General features: G+C 43.0%; 1 protein-coding gene across 8 annotated transcripts in view; it reads left to right on the top strand.

Moving 5' to 3' along the window:
• MAP4 (microtubule associated protein 4) overlaps nt 1–16200 on the top strand; it is a 211019-nt gene that overhangs the window by 8069 nt on the left and 186750 nt on the right. For 5 of the 8 annotated variants that reach the window (XM_047846610.1, XM_047846627.1, XM_047846634.1 and 2 more), the window contains exon 1: nt 4505–4630. The exons of 1 other annotated variant lie outside the window; for it this stretch is intronic. The gene's annotated coding sequence lies outside the window, so the exon portion shown is untranslated. Of the gene's footprint in view, nt 1–4504; nt 4631–5048; nt 5206–5452; nt 5489–16200 lie in introns of those variants that run through there. 2 more of the 8 variants (XM_047846585.1, XM_047846593.1) reach the window with 2 other exon arrangements.

Here is a 16200-nt window from a genome sequence, read left to right as displayed (position 1 = left end):
CGTAGCATGCACAGTGAATGAAATCACAGAAAGTGAGAGGTGAGAAGACCATCTTGTTCTACCTCCCGTGATAGAGATGAGGAACCTGAGGCCCAGAGATGGGAAATGGCTTGCCCAAGGCCATGCAGCTTGTTCCTGGAAGAACTGGGACCGTAACAGGGTTTCTTAACTTGTAATCCAGGGCTTTTACTCCATGTGCCAGTTTGGATTGCGTATCCGGCAAATAAGAGACTGATGGTGGCTTATACCATTGGAGACTTATTGATGAACGATGGCTTTCAGAGATAGGGGTTACTTTCCTCACTTTACAAGAGGCCCAGAGGGGGACAGTCAGATAGGTGTAGCTGCCAGAGGATGCTAAGGACCTAGTCTTCTCCTATCTTCCCACTCCTCACCTTCAGCCCATGACTTTTGTCCTTACCATCGTAAGATGGCTGTATCACCTCTAGGCATTGTGTCTGTATTCCAGGCAGCTGAGTTTGTCTTTTTATAAAGACTTACCTGAAAGCTCTGCTCCATCCACTGAGGCACATAGCAATCCCAACTGCAAAAGGAGTCAGGATAAGTGTCCAGGCACTAAAGTAGGAGGTGGCAGGGGACTTTTGAGTAATTAGTATCTAATGTTTGCTGCATCACTATGCTACACCATTTCATCTCTATCAATCTATTAAATATTTTACTTTTATTATCTTTTTGTTTAAAAAAATTTTTTTGAATGTTTATTGATTTTTGATAGAGAGAGAGAGAGAGAGACAGAGCATGAGAGGGGGAGGGGGAGAGAGAGAGAGGGGAAGGGGGAGAGAGAGACACAGACTCCGAAGCAGGCTTCAGGCTCCGAGCTGTCAGCACAGACTTTATTTTATTTTTTTAAAGTAATTTCTACACCCAATGTGGGGCTCAAACTTACAACAACCAGGATCAAGAGTTGCTGACTGAGCCAGCCCGGCACCCCTATGCTACACCATTTTATTTTATTTTTAAATTTTTAATGTTTATTTATTTTTGAAAGAGAGAGACACAGTGTGAGCAGGGGAGGGGCAGAGAGAGAGAGGGAGACACAGAATCTGAAGGAGGCTCTAGACTCGGAGTTGTCAGCACAGAGCCTGACGTGGGCTCGAACTCACAAACCGTGAGATCATGACTTGAGCTGAGGTTGGACGCTTAACTAACTGAGCCAGCCAGGCACCCCTTTGCTACAGCATCTTAAAGATGAAAGAAGGGGTGGGTGCAACAAACTCCTGCCTGAGAATCAGAAAATAGGTTCAAGTTTGGATTCTGCCACTTATTTGTGGGTCTTTGACATGTATCAGTTACCTCACCTGAAAATGGTTTGGGCTAAATGACCCCAAAAAACCCTTCTGGCTCTTAATTCTATGACTCTATCCTATTCAAATCCTAATCCATGTACTTTTATTTCCCTCTCCCTAGGGAATTCTAACATAAACATTGTAAATTATGATAATAATTGGTATGTAAATATTGCGTATTTATCTGATAAGTGTTTGTACTAGGAAATTTCAGCCAGAGGTCCCTACCTTGAGAGCATCAAGGTATCTCCGTAAACATATTTTCTTCTAAAAGTTGTAAAGTTTTGGGCCGCCTGGGTGGCTCAGTCGGTTAAGCACCTGACTTTTGATTTCATCTCAGGTCATGATCTCACGGTTGTGAGATTGAGCCCCATGTCAGGCTCCACGCTGAGCACGGGAGCCTGCTTGGGATTCTCTCTTTCTTTCCCTCCACCTCTCTCTCTGCTCCTCCCAAGAGCACATGCATGTGCGCGGGCTCTCTCTCTCTCTCAAAATAAATAAATAAACATTAAAAAAAAAGAAGTTTATGTTAAATCTGGAGGTGGGGAAACAGAATGAACCTGTACTTCGAGAAAAAAATCTACTAGGGCAGATGCATGTTTACACAAAAATTACCACATATGTGGTGAGTGCTGTGATAGGCAGAGAATGGGTGCAGGACGATGTGTATGAACTGGAGAGGGTGGTGCCTAAATTGTGTAACTTGGACTGAAGCAGGTGGGAGTAACTTGGACTGAAGCAGGGAGGGCTTGGAAGTAGCTGTGGCAGGAAAGAGAAAAGGGACTGACCCAGAACAGCATCAGTGTTGGTGGAGATGTTTCTGAGGCAGAAGGAGTATCTGGTAGGCCTGAGGTGGGGAGAAGGGAGGGAATAACTGAGAATGACTTTTAAGTGTCTAGCTTGGGATACACAAAACATGGTGACTTTATCACCTTAAAGAAGGAATGGAAGATTCCAACACTTTTGAATTTTCCCAGCCATCTGACTTCTAAGGAGCTCACAGCTTATTCTATTCTTGAAGCCCCAGGACAGGCATTGGGGCTGGCTACTCCAGGCAGCAGGAAGGATCAGAGTAACTTTTGAAGCTCCCACCCGTGTGTTTTCCTTATAACAGTTAAGTGCATGCTTGGACAAAATCTGTGGGCTTTGGTATGAAATAATGCTAATTTCATCAGGACAGGAAACCTATTTTATTTACCTGTTTATAAATGCCCCTCACTGTGTGGCCTTTTCTGATGTGCAGATCATCATTCAGTATCTGTTGGATGAATGAATTCAGGCTTGCAATGGTAGTTCCCCTGCTCTGGAGTCTGGGTGTGAAAGAGGGGAAAAACTTTGAGTTTGGTCCCAGGACACCTGCCTTATTAATTAGTCATTTCAGTTCTCCGTGATTGGCCTAAAGTTCTTTCCAGGGCTCCAAATTCATAGTTCTATACATTTTCCACTTATCCTTTTGTCCTTCATTCCTTCATATTTGTATAGGCTATAAATGCTTCTTTAAAGTCATTCTGAGTAGTACTCTGTAAATGCTTGCTAAGTGCTAGGCACCAAGCTAAGTACTTTATTTATATCAACACATTTGATCTGCCTAACAACCCTAATAAGGTAGGTGTGACTATTATTCATTTTACAGTTAAGGAAACTGAGGTACAGAGAGATTAAAAATCTCCCGCAAGCTCACATAACTTGTAGGTTGCAGTTCCCAGATTTGCACACAGGGACTCAGGGTCCAGAGTCCAAGTTTACCTCACTATGCTACCTCTAGGTCACCGTAACAGGGGCTATGACAGGCTGGTGACTTGCATTATCTCATTTTTTACTAAGGCAATTAAAGCTTAATTTCCCAAAGTTACACACAAAGTAGCAGGGCTGACCTTGAACCAGGGCTTTCAACCAAGTCCAGTGTTCTTTCTGGTAACCAGCCTGCTCTACAGGTTAACTGACTACATGTCCCAGTGCCTGGTTGCCTGAGTTAAAAGCACCACACTTGATTGCTGGCTTGTGGTCATTAGATAAATTACTAAACTTGTATTTGTTTCTCATCTGTAAAATGAGAATGGGACCATTGATACCAATTATAAAACATTGTTTTGGCAACTAAATGAGTTATTGGGTGTCACGTACCTACAAGAGTGCTTGGGACATAATAAGCACTCAAGAGGCGTTAGCTGTCCCTTTTCCTTCTGAACCACTGCTATCCAGCAGAAATATATCGCGAGCCAAATAGGGATTTTAAGTTTAGCGGCCATATTTTAAAAAGCAAACAAACAAAAATTATTTTTAAAAATGCTTATTTGTTTTTGAAAGAGAGGGAGAGAGAGCACAAGCGGGAGAGGGGCAGAGAGAAGGAGACAGAATCCCAAGCTGGCTCCGCGCTCAGCACAGAGCCCCACCTAAGGCTGATCCCCAAATCATTTTCCTGGTATCAAGGCTTGAACAGAAATCAAGAGGAGGCTGAACCGATTGAGCCACTCAGGTGCCCCATGAAATTATTCTAAATGTGTTGTATTTAACCAAATATATCTAAAACTGTAACCAGTTTTGTAATCAACTATCCAGTTTATAATCAATATAAAATTATGAGATTTTTATATATGTTTTCTACTAAGTCTCGGAAATTCGGTGTGTATTCTACACCTACAGCACATTTCAACTTGAACCAGCAACGTCACTTGTGGCTGGTGGCAGCGCAGCCCTGGAGAGGCCCCACACCCGCGTCCCTGTCCCCCTACGGTTCCTTCCCGCGACCAGCTGGCCCGCGCCCTAGGCCCCGCCCCGCGCCCCTCCCAGGTTACATCACAGAGCCCGCAGGCCCCGCGGGCGGGGAGACCCGGGCCCGGCCGCGTGTGCCCGGCTGCTCGCATCCTCCCAGTTCCAGGTACCCAAGTTCTGAAAGAAAGCAACGTCCAGTACAGGACAGCGGCGGCGGTCTCTGTGCCCGCCGGCCGCCCGGGCCCTAGCGGGCGGGAGAGGGGAGTCTGAAGCCCCCATGCGTACCTCGCCCCAACGGCCCTTCGCTCGCGCCGCTACCACTGCGAGGTCGAGGCGGCGGGGCCGGCGCCCATTGGCTTGCCACAGCCCTCCGCCCGCCCCCTCACTGCGCTTATTGGTCGGAGCCGCGGCGCCCGCGGGATAGGCGGTGGCGGCGCCCCGCCCCCGCGCCGGCCCTCAAGAGAGCGACGAGGAAGCGGCCGCCTCCCTGCGCCCCGCCCCACGGGCTTGCTCGGTGGCTCCGGCTCCTCCCGACTTCTCCCGGCTCCTCCCGGCTCCTCCCGGCCCTCTCCCGGCTCCCTCCGGCTTCGGCTCCGACGCGGCGGCGGCGGGTAGGTGCGGCGACAGGCGGGGCCCGATCGGAGGGGCGGCCTCTCCATTCTCCCGGGGGCTGCCCGAGCCGCTTTCTGCGGCTGCCCGGGACCCCGCAAGGCCCGCCCGGGGCGGGGAAGGGCGGTGGCCGCGGGCCTGCGGGACGCGGGGGCGGGAGGGCAGGGGGCCTGAGGGCGTGATCTTTCTAGGCTTCGGGGCGCGATCCCGGGGCCCCTTGGGGCCGAGCGGGCTGAGAGGACCGGCTTCGGGCGTCTGGAGCGTGGGGCTGAGCGGCACGCCTCGGGCTCGGGATGGGGCTGCGCTCGGGGAGCGAGGGTCGGCTGCGGTCTGGGGCCCTGGGTGGGGCTCGGGGACGTAGGAGAACTCAGAGGTCGTTCCGTGAGGCTTTGTGGGGGTCAGTTGAGGTGGAGCTGATGCGAGCTAGAGAGCGTGCCCAGTCCCGGGTTACGGGCGGGGCTGAGGGGCGGTCTGGAGAACCGGGCCCCAGCCTAGGCTCCCTGCGTGCGTCCTCTCCGGCACTGGGCAGACTAAGCGTTGGGTTGGGGGACTAAGTGTGTGGCTGCGAGACGGCGAAGTAAGTATGGGGATGGGAGGATTGGGACTGAGACCGGGAGGGGGCAGTTGGAAACGTTACCCCGAACCGAGATGGTGGTTTAGCACTTGGACCAGGTTCTCCGCTGGTGTGTTGCCTGAACTCTTTTTTGGTGAAATTACCCCGTGGGGGAACGTTGGGGTTTTTGCTTCCACCCAGGAACGTGTAAATTAAATGCATTTACTTCTTTTCGGAGGAGGCAGTGATTACGCCTCGTTTTGTGTTTTAGGACCCAAACCTGGGGTGAAACGTGCTTCTCGGGAAGGTTAGTGTTACCCAGCTTTCTTCTGGAAACCCCCTTTCTCCTTTCCCTCCTCTGGTTCGGTTACAGTATTGCTCCCTAGGGCCTCTCGATTCCCTCTCCCTGGCTGCATAGCATTGCAGTGTTTCGTGTGTGTGTGTGTGTGTGTGTGTGTGTGTGTGTGTCTCCCGCCCGTTTCCCTGCTGCTGAGCTTTTGGCAACTGCCACTGCGCTTTCCCAGGGATGGTTGTGGCATTGCATCAGGGGATATTTGTGCTTGTAATTTGCTCACTCAGCCCAGGAAGAGGGAGAATAGTATGCTGCAGAGATGGGGGGGGGGGGTGCCGTCAGCTCGGTCGGGTAGGCAGAGAAATGGGTGTGGTGAGGGAATACAGCTGCTCTAGGCCTATAGGGTAACACTGCCCAGTCATCAGCTCAAAGAGATTCAAAGAGCAGCAGCAACAGCTATTTTTATAAATCAGTCCTGAATCCAAGCTGAGCACATGGATTTAGAGTGAACAGTTGTCATGCTCTAACTATTACCGGCTGGGTGTTTGGTAGACAACATTAGAGTTGCTAAGCGAGAACTGTACAAGGCAGCGGGTACTTGCAACTTTTTAACTTTGCTCTTCTCACACCTCTCTGGGATGGCCCATCCCCCCCCCCCCCCCCCCCCGTCTTTCAAAACTTGAAGTGGTTTGATGGTTCAGGCTACTTTTCAAATGAAATGTTTCTCTATCACTGGTAGTCTTCCTCTCACATTTGGCTTAAAAATAATAAAGCTGTCACCTTTTGAGCACTTGCTATCTTCCGGGCACTAGTAGGTATTTATTTACAGATGGGGAAATTGAGACTGACAGGAATAAGGAGTCACACAGATAGTTAAGTATCAGAAGTGGCATCCATATCAAGGTCTCTCTGACCCTCTCTGCCCTCCCCTCCCCCCAGTAGTTCAGAAACTTGAAATTTTTGATTCACACTGGGGTGACTCAAGTGCTTGAGAATTTATTCATGCAAAGTAATCTCGCTAGAGACTGATAAACCAGATACCAGTTTATTTACATGGAAAGTATAAAGTGCCATGTACACAATTGGAATTAATTATCCACTGGCACCTCCTTTGTTTCTGGGCAGCCAAATCAGTAATAAAAAGGCAGTTGATTATAGAATGGGAACTAAGGGCCCTGGATGTTTTTAGGCGGATTTTTTTTTTTTAACGTTTATTTATTTTTGAGACAGAGAGAGACAGAGCATGAATGGGGGAGGGTCAGAGACAGGGAGACCCAGAATCTGAAACAGGCTCCAGGCTCTGAGCGGTCAGCACAGAGCCTGACCCGGGGCTCAAACTCATGGACCGAGAGATCATGACCTGAGCCGAGGTCGGCCGCTTAACCGACTGAGCCACCCAGGTGCCCCTTTAGGCGGATGGTTTAATCAAGTTACTGAAACCTAGTGAGTCTTCCTTCTTCTCCCAATTGTGTGAACACATATATTGATGTTTGACAGTGCTGGGAAGATTCTAAAAACGTTTTCCCACTTTGTCTCAGTTGTGTGTGTGTGTGTGTTTAAGTTATTCTCTTCATATATTTGTCATCTCAGCATATATTTATCTGTGTTAAAATTCTCAAAATTACAAATAACCTTACATTACATGTTAACATCATTTTCCATTGTTTGCTTGACAGTGAAGGAAGCACCTGGATTTTATTATGTCTAGGTGGCTTAGCTCTATCTTTTTGTTTTTTTGAGGGTATGAAAACTTTTTAAATTACATACTCTGGCTTTCAGGGGAGAGTAGGACAGGTTTCCCAAGCTTGCTTGAAATGGTTTAAGAGCTGGGAAAGATACTGCCTTGTGATATTTATTTCGGTTATGGATTGGGGGTATGTATGGAAGTACGTGTTCCCCTGTGTGAAGGGGCACTTGTGTGGTTTGAACCTCTTTCTTACATCAGGTTAGGTGGGTTAGCTTTAGTCAGAGAGAGTGAGTTCTTTTTGATTTCAGTGTCTTGTTCTTTTTCCCAATTTTGTTTTTGAATTTGGCGATCCGTCTTTTATCTCTTTAAATTTGTGAGGTTGATACTTCAAATTTAGGCATTGCTTTTCTCCATTGTCCTCTTCCTCTTTCTCCTTCTCTTCCTTCTTCTCCTCCTCTTCTTTTCCCCCCCTTTTTTATTATTATTATTTTAAGTAATCTCTGCCCCCAACATGGGGCTCAAACTCATGACCCTGAGATCAAGAGTCATGTATATGCTCCACTGACTGAACCAACCAGGCACCCCCTTCTTCTTTTTTTTTTTTTCTATTATTTTTTAAAAAGTGTTTATATTTGAGAGAGAGGGAGAGAGAGAGAGAGAGAGAGAGAGAGGCAGAGAGAGAGAGAGAGAGCCAGTGCTAGCAGGTGAGGGGCAGAGAGAGAGGGAGACACAGAATCTGAAGCAGGCTCCAGGCTCTGAGCTGTCAGCACAGAGCCCAGTGCAGGGATCATGACCTGAGCCAAAGTCAGACATTTAACTGAATGGGCCACCCAGGCACCCCTCCTTCTTTTTTTAAATATTAAGCATGGTTAGTTGATGTGCAGGCTTTATGTTTCCTTAAAATGTAAGAAAATCTTGAGAAGCATTTTGACCCAATGGAAGTCATCTTGGTGGTTCATTTGATTTGGTCCATTTGAGAAGGAAACTGAGGCAGGCCTGGGTGGCTCAGTGGATTAAGTGTTGACTGTTGATTTCAGCTCAGGTCATTTCATGGTTCTTGGGATTAATCCCCGCATCAGGCTCTGTGATGACAGCACGGGGGCCTGTTTGGGATTCTCTCTCCCCTTCTCTCTGTTCCTCTGCTGCTCACGTAGCATGCACACTCTTTCTCTCTAAAAACTTAAACATTTAAAAAAATAAAAAATATTTTATTTTGAGTAACTTTAGGTTTACAGAAGAGTTGTAAAGATAGTACAAAACTTCATCTAGCTTTCCTTAATTTTAACATTTTATGTAACCATGATACATTTATCAAAATTAAGAAACCAATATTAGTTGGGGTGCCTGGGTGGCTCATTTTTGTTAAGGGTCTGACTCTTGACTTCGGCTCAGGTCATGATTTCATGGTTCATGAGTTTGAGCTCCACCTCGGCCTCTGCACTGACCGCCTGCTTGGGATTTTGTCTCTCTCTCTCTGCCCCTCCCCCAGCTGCTCTCTATTTCTCTTTCAAAATAAATAAAAATAAACTTAAAAAAGAGAAATGACTATTAGTTCCATATTATGAAGTAAATTATAGGCTTTTCTCTCATTTCCCTAGTTTTTCCAGAGTGATGCTCTTTTTCTATTATAGGATCTGATCCAGGATACCACATTGTATTTAGATGTCTTATTTCCCTAGTTTCTGACAATCTGTGACAGTTTCTTAGCTTCTCCTTGCCTTTCTCTCCTTGACACCTTTGAAGAGTAGCAGTTATTTGTAGAATGTTCCTGAATTGGGTTTTCAGGTATTTTCGCATGATTGGCCTGAAGTTGTGCATTTTGGGGAAGAATACCAGAGATGGTATGCCCTTCTTGTCACATCATATTGCATATCAGGGGATATCTGATATCAATGTGACTTATTACTGATGTTAACCTGATAATTTGATTAAGGTAGTATCTTCTTGGTTTCACTAAAGTGACTGTTTTTCCATTTCCTTACTTTATTTGTTAGAAGCTAGAAATGAGTCATCAAGTCAAGCCCATTTCTGGGGGAAGGAAATGAAGCTCTACCTCTTGAAGGAATGAGTGTCAAAGAATTTGTGTCTGAGTTCAAATCACCCACAGTGATTCATAACTATTTTGGGGGAGGTTCTGTGAGGCTATACAAAGATCTGAGTTTCATCCACTAATTTTAGCATTCATCAGTGAAATTTGCCTGCAGCAGCAATTCGTGTGTGATTGTAGTGGTGACTTTCTATTTCCCTCATTCCTTCTACATTTATTATTTGGAATTCTTCTGTAAGAAAGATTGTACACTCCCTTCTACCCCTGCCCTTGGTTTATTTAGTTACTCATTTATATCAGTATGGATTCACGAATATTTATTTTTTTCTTTGGGTTGTAATACTGTATGTTGTTGCTCACATTCTTCTGGCTTTGGCCATTTGACACTTAGGTGTTTTTGATATGTTCCTCTTTTCTTTTTTTTGGAGCACTTTTTACTTCCTGATGCTGCAGGGTGCTCCAGTCTCATCTTGTATTTCCCTGCCTCAGCCCTAGAATCAGCCATTTCTCCAAGGAGCCCTGGTTTCTTTTATTGGAAGAAAATATTTAGAAACGAGGATCTGGTTTCTAAATGAACTAGGTGTACTCACTAATGCTGAGCTGTCACTGCTTCTAGGCCATCCTAGAGGGCAGAGCTAGGAAATACGTGTGTGTGTACTGGCCCAGGTGTACATACATATTTGTGTTTATTTCCATATCTGTCTGGATATGAATGTGAACATGCACTCATACTGGTCTCTCTGACTCTAGTCCAGTACCACAGGTTTATTCTAGCATTCCTCTCCTTGCCTCTTTGTAACTTCTTTCTCTGACAGTGAGAAACTTGGCTCTTGTTATTTATAATAGATTTATTTAACTATTCAGCCGTAGTGTATGTGTAAAGTGGGAAAATGCAGTTTTCGTTATCACATAAAGTAAATTTCCCAAGTATTTTGCAATCGTTAACTAATTCAAATTATACTCCTGTAATATTGGTATTTTAAATTATTGTTTTTTAGCTTAAGTGGAGAGGTGATGTCATTTGCCCTTGGCCAAACAGGAAGTGAGTGACGGCAGCTGGAATTGATGACCTAGTCTCACTCCTAGTGCTGTGCTTGATCCCATGCAAAGCAGACTCTTCCTATCAAGTATCTTAACTACAGGTCCTCCTTTATCCCTTCTTGGTGGGATTGCTCCTTTTAATTAAAGAAGTTCCTGGTTTTTAGATTTTTTTTTTTAACTTTTGACAATGTTGACAGCAAGTATAATTCCTTTTCTGGAATTATTTTGTCTCACTTAAGTTTTTTCCAGACTAAACAGTTTTTTCCCCTAGCCACCTCTTATGAAATGTGCTTTCTAAACCTTTTATTATGTTGGGCATCGACTTGTGGACATGCTACAGATCGTATGGTCTGATCCAGGTATTGTGTTAAGCCCTAGAAATGAAGTGATTACGGAATTCAGAATGATCCCTTCCCTTGGGGAGCTTACCACTTTTTCATCATTGGTGCCTTAAAATAATTTTTTTCAGGGCATCTGAGTGGCTCAGTTGGTTAAGCATTGGACTTTGATTTTGGCTCAGGTCGTGATCGCACAGTTTGTGGGATTGAGCCCCACGTCACGCTCTGTGCTGACAGCACGGAGCCTGCTTGGGATTCTCTCTCTCTCCCTCTTTCTCTCTGCCCCCTCCCCCACTTGCACTCTCTCTTTCTCAAAATAAGTAAACGTTAAAAAAAAATAAGTAAAATAATCGTTTTCTTTCTTTCAATATCCACTTTTCAGTGTTAGCTTATACTTACTTGTCAGTAAGCTCACCTCTAAGTCTTTTTCTCTAGAGCTGTGTTAACCCAAATCTTCATTCTTTTTTTTTTTTTTTATTTTTTTAAAAAAAATTTTTTTTTTTTTCAACGTTTATTTATTTTTGGGACAGAGAGAGACAGAGCATGAACAGAGGAGGGGCAGAGAGAGAGGGAGACACAGAATCGGAAACAGGCTCCAGGCTCTGAGCCATCAGCCCAGAGCCTGACGTGGGGCTCGAACTCACGGACCGCGAGATCGTGACCTGGCTGAAGTCGGATGCTTAACCGACTGCGCCACCCAGGCGCCCCTTTTTTTTTTAATTTTTAAAAAATGTTTATTTTTTAATTTTTTTTTTAATGTTTATTTGTTTTTGAGACAGAGAGAGACAGAGCATGAACGGGGGAGGGTCAGAGAGAGAGGGAGACACAGAATCTGAAACAGACTCCAGGCTCTGAGCTGTCAGCACAGAGCCCGACGCAGGGCTTGAACTCATGGACCGCAAGATCATGACCTGAGCCGAAGTCGGACACTTACCAACTGAGCCACCCAGGCGCCCCTAAAAAATGTTTATTTTTGAGAGAGAGACAGAGTGTGAGCGGGGAAGGGGCAGAGAGAGGGAGACAAAGATCTGAAGCAGGCTCCAGGTTCTGAGCTCTCAGCACAGAGCCTGACACAGGGCTCGAACTCACCAGCCACAAAATCATGACCTCAGTTGAAGTGGGATGCTTAACCGACAGGCACCCAGGTGCCCCCCAAATCTTCATTCTTGATTGGTTGGCTTTCTGATTCTGTGTTGGACTTTTTTAGACGTATTTTCTTTCTGTAAGTCCAATTTCTGTCTATTGTTCCAAAGGAGACTTTTTGAATCCTGATTCTATTATCCTGTGCCTTTGTTACCCTTCCTATATCTGTAATTTTGATATGTTCTTTCTATATTTTGATTTGAATAAGTTAAGAAAATGTTCACCTAGAGAGTGCCATGATCAGTTCCTAGTAGTATGTAATTAGAGACAAAACTTAACTTTATTTTCTCCTTGCTTCTGACTTTTATTACTTAAGTGTTTTCAAAGGCTTTGGTTCTCAGTTTCTACTCTAGTTTGTGTGCAAAATAATAATTAAAATATTTCACATCTTAAACTCTGAAGTCACAGCTAGTTATTTCTAATGGTAGTTATTGATTATTGATTGAAGTTAGGCTATATGATTGCTTATTGTCACAAAGTATAGGTTCTGACTTATGATTCACATGTAAAATAGTTATGCCTTTTATCTCATTAGCTCTCCCCTTCCCCCCATACATGTTGAAACTGTTGTGGAAAAACTTAAAGCTCTTAGGGAATATAATTTAAAGAATGAAACATTTAGGGAGATTGGGGATAGTGGTGAGTGGGAGTAGAGGTTAGAGACTGTTAAGAAAAATGTTCCTTCCTAAAGTGACTCCTCTCTCTGAGCTCTGTTTTTGTTAAACTGAAATTCTTATTCAGATGTTCATTTGGTTAACTCATTTTCTCTGTTAGGAATAGAAATACACTGGGACAATTCAAGAACCCTCGTTCATTTTTTTTATAGGTAGAACATATTTTCATTGAAATAGTTTGTATTGGGCATATAAATGTTCCTTTGGATGATAGGTAAATGATTTCTGAATTTAAGGAGGAGTGGGAAAGGGAGAGGGTATGGGGTAAGACAGACTTACAGACTTTTTTCCTTGGTATCAGCTCAGGTATCAGCTTTAGAAAGCCTTTCTGACCATTTTCTTAGTCTGGTCAAGTATTCCTCTTCGGTGTTTTCACCAATATATATCTTTGGGCATATGTTATTCTAGGTTAAAAAAAAAAGGTATAATTCACATCATAAAATTTACCATGTTAGAGTATACAAGTCACTTTGGTTTTTGGTGTATTCAGTGTTGTGCAGCCATCACCACTGTATGATTCTAGAACATTTGCATCATCCCCAGAAGAGATCCCAAACCCATAAGCAGTCATTTCCCATCCTCCTCCCACTTCCATCCCTGGCAGTCACAAGTCTAATTTCTGTTGATGGATTTGCCCATTCTGGACATAACCTATAAATGGAATCATACAATATATGGCCTTCTGTGTCTGGCTTTTTTCATTAGTGTGTTTTCAAGGTTCATCCTTCATTCATATTGTAGTACATATCAGTACGTCATTCCTTTTTATGGCTGAGTAATACACCATTGTACGGGTGTTTTGTTCTTTCATCAGTGGGTTGTTTCCACTTTTCAGCTGTTATGATAATGCCTCTATGAACATTTATGTACAAGTTTTTGTGTGGACATATGTTTTTATTTCTCTTGGGTATATACCTAGGAGTGGAATTGCTGGGTATTATGGTAACTCTATATTTAACCTTTTGAGGAACTGCAGACTGCTTTCTATAGTGGCCATGCCATTTTATGTTCCCATTAGCAATATATGAGGGGTCCAGTTTTTCTACATCCTCACAAATACTTGGCTATTATAGGTCTTTAAAAAATTAAAAAAGTTTTTTTTTTATTACATACCGTATCCATTAATGTGTCTTTATGCTGAGACAGTTTAACCTATCCAGATTTAATCTGTCGATAGAAAAAAAAAGCCTATTTTAAAATGGCTATGACAGCCAATATCCTTGACTTGGTGCTGGGTAGTGTCTGAATTTTAATAGCTTACGGTTGTTCAAAATATTTCTCAGTTACTCTTTACTGCTTGCACTTGAAATGATTCCTCCAGATTTGTTAGTCACTTTTTGCTCGCTGGCCAGTCTTGTTCATTAGTGTCTCCCCTCTTCCTCCCTCCCTCCCTCCCTCCCTTCCTTCCTTCCTTCCTTCCTATCATCATCATCATCATCATCATCATCACCTTTTGACCCCCTTCACCTATTTTTCCCACCTACCACCCCTCTGCCTCTGGCAGCCACCAATTTGTTATATGTTTTTGATTCCATCGTAGTGAGTGTGAAGTGATACCTCATTGTGATTTTGATTTCCCTGATGACTGATGTACTTATTGCCTATTTGTAGATCTCCTTTAAGGAAGTAAGTATTAAGGTCCTTTGCCCATTTCGAGTTAGGGTCTTTGTTTTTATTTTGGAATTATAAGAATTCTTTATATTCTAGACACACGTACCTTATTAAATACATGATTTGCAAATATTTTCTCTATTCTGTGGGTTTTCTTCATTTTTTATAGTATCCTTTGAAGCATAAAACTTTGTAGTTTTTTTTAATTTTTATTTATTTTATTTTTTTAATTTTTATTTTTTTCAACATTTATTTATCTTTGGGACAGAGAGAGACAGAGCATGAACGGGGGAGGGGCAGAGAGAGAGGGAGACACAGAATCGGAAACAGGCTCCAGGCTCTGAGCCATCAGCCCAGAGCCTGACGCGGGGCTCGAACTCACGGACCGCGAGATCGTGACCTGGCTGAAGTCGGACGCTTAACTGACTGCGCCACCCAGGCGCCCCTGTAGTTTTTTTTAATTTTTAGTTTTACTTATTTTTCAGAGAGGGAGAGAAAGAAACTTTCTAATTTTGATGAAATCTATTTTATTTGTTTCTTTCATGGTTGCTTGTGCTTTAGGTGTCACAACTAAGGATCTCTTGTAAGATCTTGTAAGATCACAAAGATTTCTGCCTATTTTTCTTTTATAGTTTTAGTTGATACATTTGGTTTTTGGTGCATTTTGAGTTATTTTTTGTATATGATGTAAGGGAGAGGTCCAAATTCTTAATTTTTTTGCATGTGGATATCCAGTTGTTCTTGTACTGTTTGTTGAAAAGACTTTTATTTCTCATTGAATTGTCTTGGCACTCATTTTGAAAATCTCCTGACCTTAGATGTGGGGGGTTATTTCTGGACTCTGAATTCTGTTCCATTGACTTACATGTCTTATGCCAGTACCACACTGTCTTGATTACTGTAGACATTATAGTATGTTTTGAAATCAAGAGGTGTGAGTCTTCCAACTGTGTTCTTTTCAAGATTGTTTTGGGTATTCTGGATCCCATGCGTTTCTGTATGAATTTTAGGGTCGGCTTGTCGATATCTGCATAAAAGACAGTTGGAATTTTGACAGGGACTGCATTAAATTTATAGATCACCTTAGAGTGAATTGCCATCTTAACAATGTTGTCTTCCAATCCATGGACATGGAATATCTTTCCATTTATTTACGTCTTCTTTAATTTCTCTCAGTAATGTTTTATAGATTTCAGTGGACAAGGCTTGCACTTTGGTTACATTTATTGCTAAGCATTTTATTCTTTTTGATGCTGTGGTAAATTGAACTGTTTTCTTAATTTCATTTTTGGATTGCTAATTGCTAGTGCATAGAAATACAACTGATTTTTGTTTATTGATGTGGTGTTTTTCAAACCTTGCTGAATTTATTATCTTTAAGAGTTTTGTGTATGTGTGAATTCTTTGCATTTCCACATTATTTTTTTACTATATATGCTTTTCACTGGATCAAGATCCTCTTGAAGTCAGAGACTGACTTGTATTTCATTTTCTTCCCCCTATTACCAAATGTATAGTCAGTTAACAACTCTGGGATAAAAATGCCATTGTAGTAGAGTTCATTGTAGCATAATGTCGCAAAATGGCACAGAAGAAAAGTGGGGTATTGTTAAGACTATTTTTACCTATTATAAAATGTTTCCTGAGGTTCAAGAAAGTTAATTCTTCTTACTTCTGTGTCTCCTCTGTACACTTGCCTCTAGTTACTCTTTGTTACTTTGTTAACTCAGAAGTTTTTTTTTTTTTTAACTTAAATTTTAGCTAGTTAACATACAGTGCAGTATTGGCTTCCGAGTAAAATTCAGTGATTCATCACTTACATACAACACCCAGTGCTCATCACAATAGGTGCTCTCCTTAGTACCCATCACCCATCCATCCCAACTCCCACTCACTTCCCTCTGTCCACCCGTAGTTTGTTCTCTATCATTAAGAGTCTCTTGTGGTTTTTTTCCCCCCCCCTCTTTCCCATATGTTCATCTGTTTTGTTTCTTAAATTCCACATATGAGTGAAATTACACGGTATTTGTTTTCTCTGATGGACTTATCTAACTTAACCAAATGCATTCTAGTTCCATCTATCTCATTGCAAATGACAAGATTTCATTCATTTTTTAAAAATTAAAAAAAAATTTTTAACGTTTATTCATTTTTGAGAGAGAGCAAGAGAGCGAGTGCACAAGCAG

The sequence above is a fragment of the Prionailurus viverrinus genome, chromosome A2, assembly GCF_022837055.1.
Source record: "Prionailurus viverrinus isolate Anna chromosome A2, UM_Priviv_1.0, whole genome shotgun sequence".
Lineage (NCBI taxonomy): Eukaryota > Metazoa > Chordata > Mammalia > Carnivora > Felidae > Prionailurus > Prionailurus viverrinus.
Note: the sequence above shows the minus strand (reverse complement) of the source record. Positions and strands in the feature narration are given on the sequence as shown.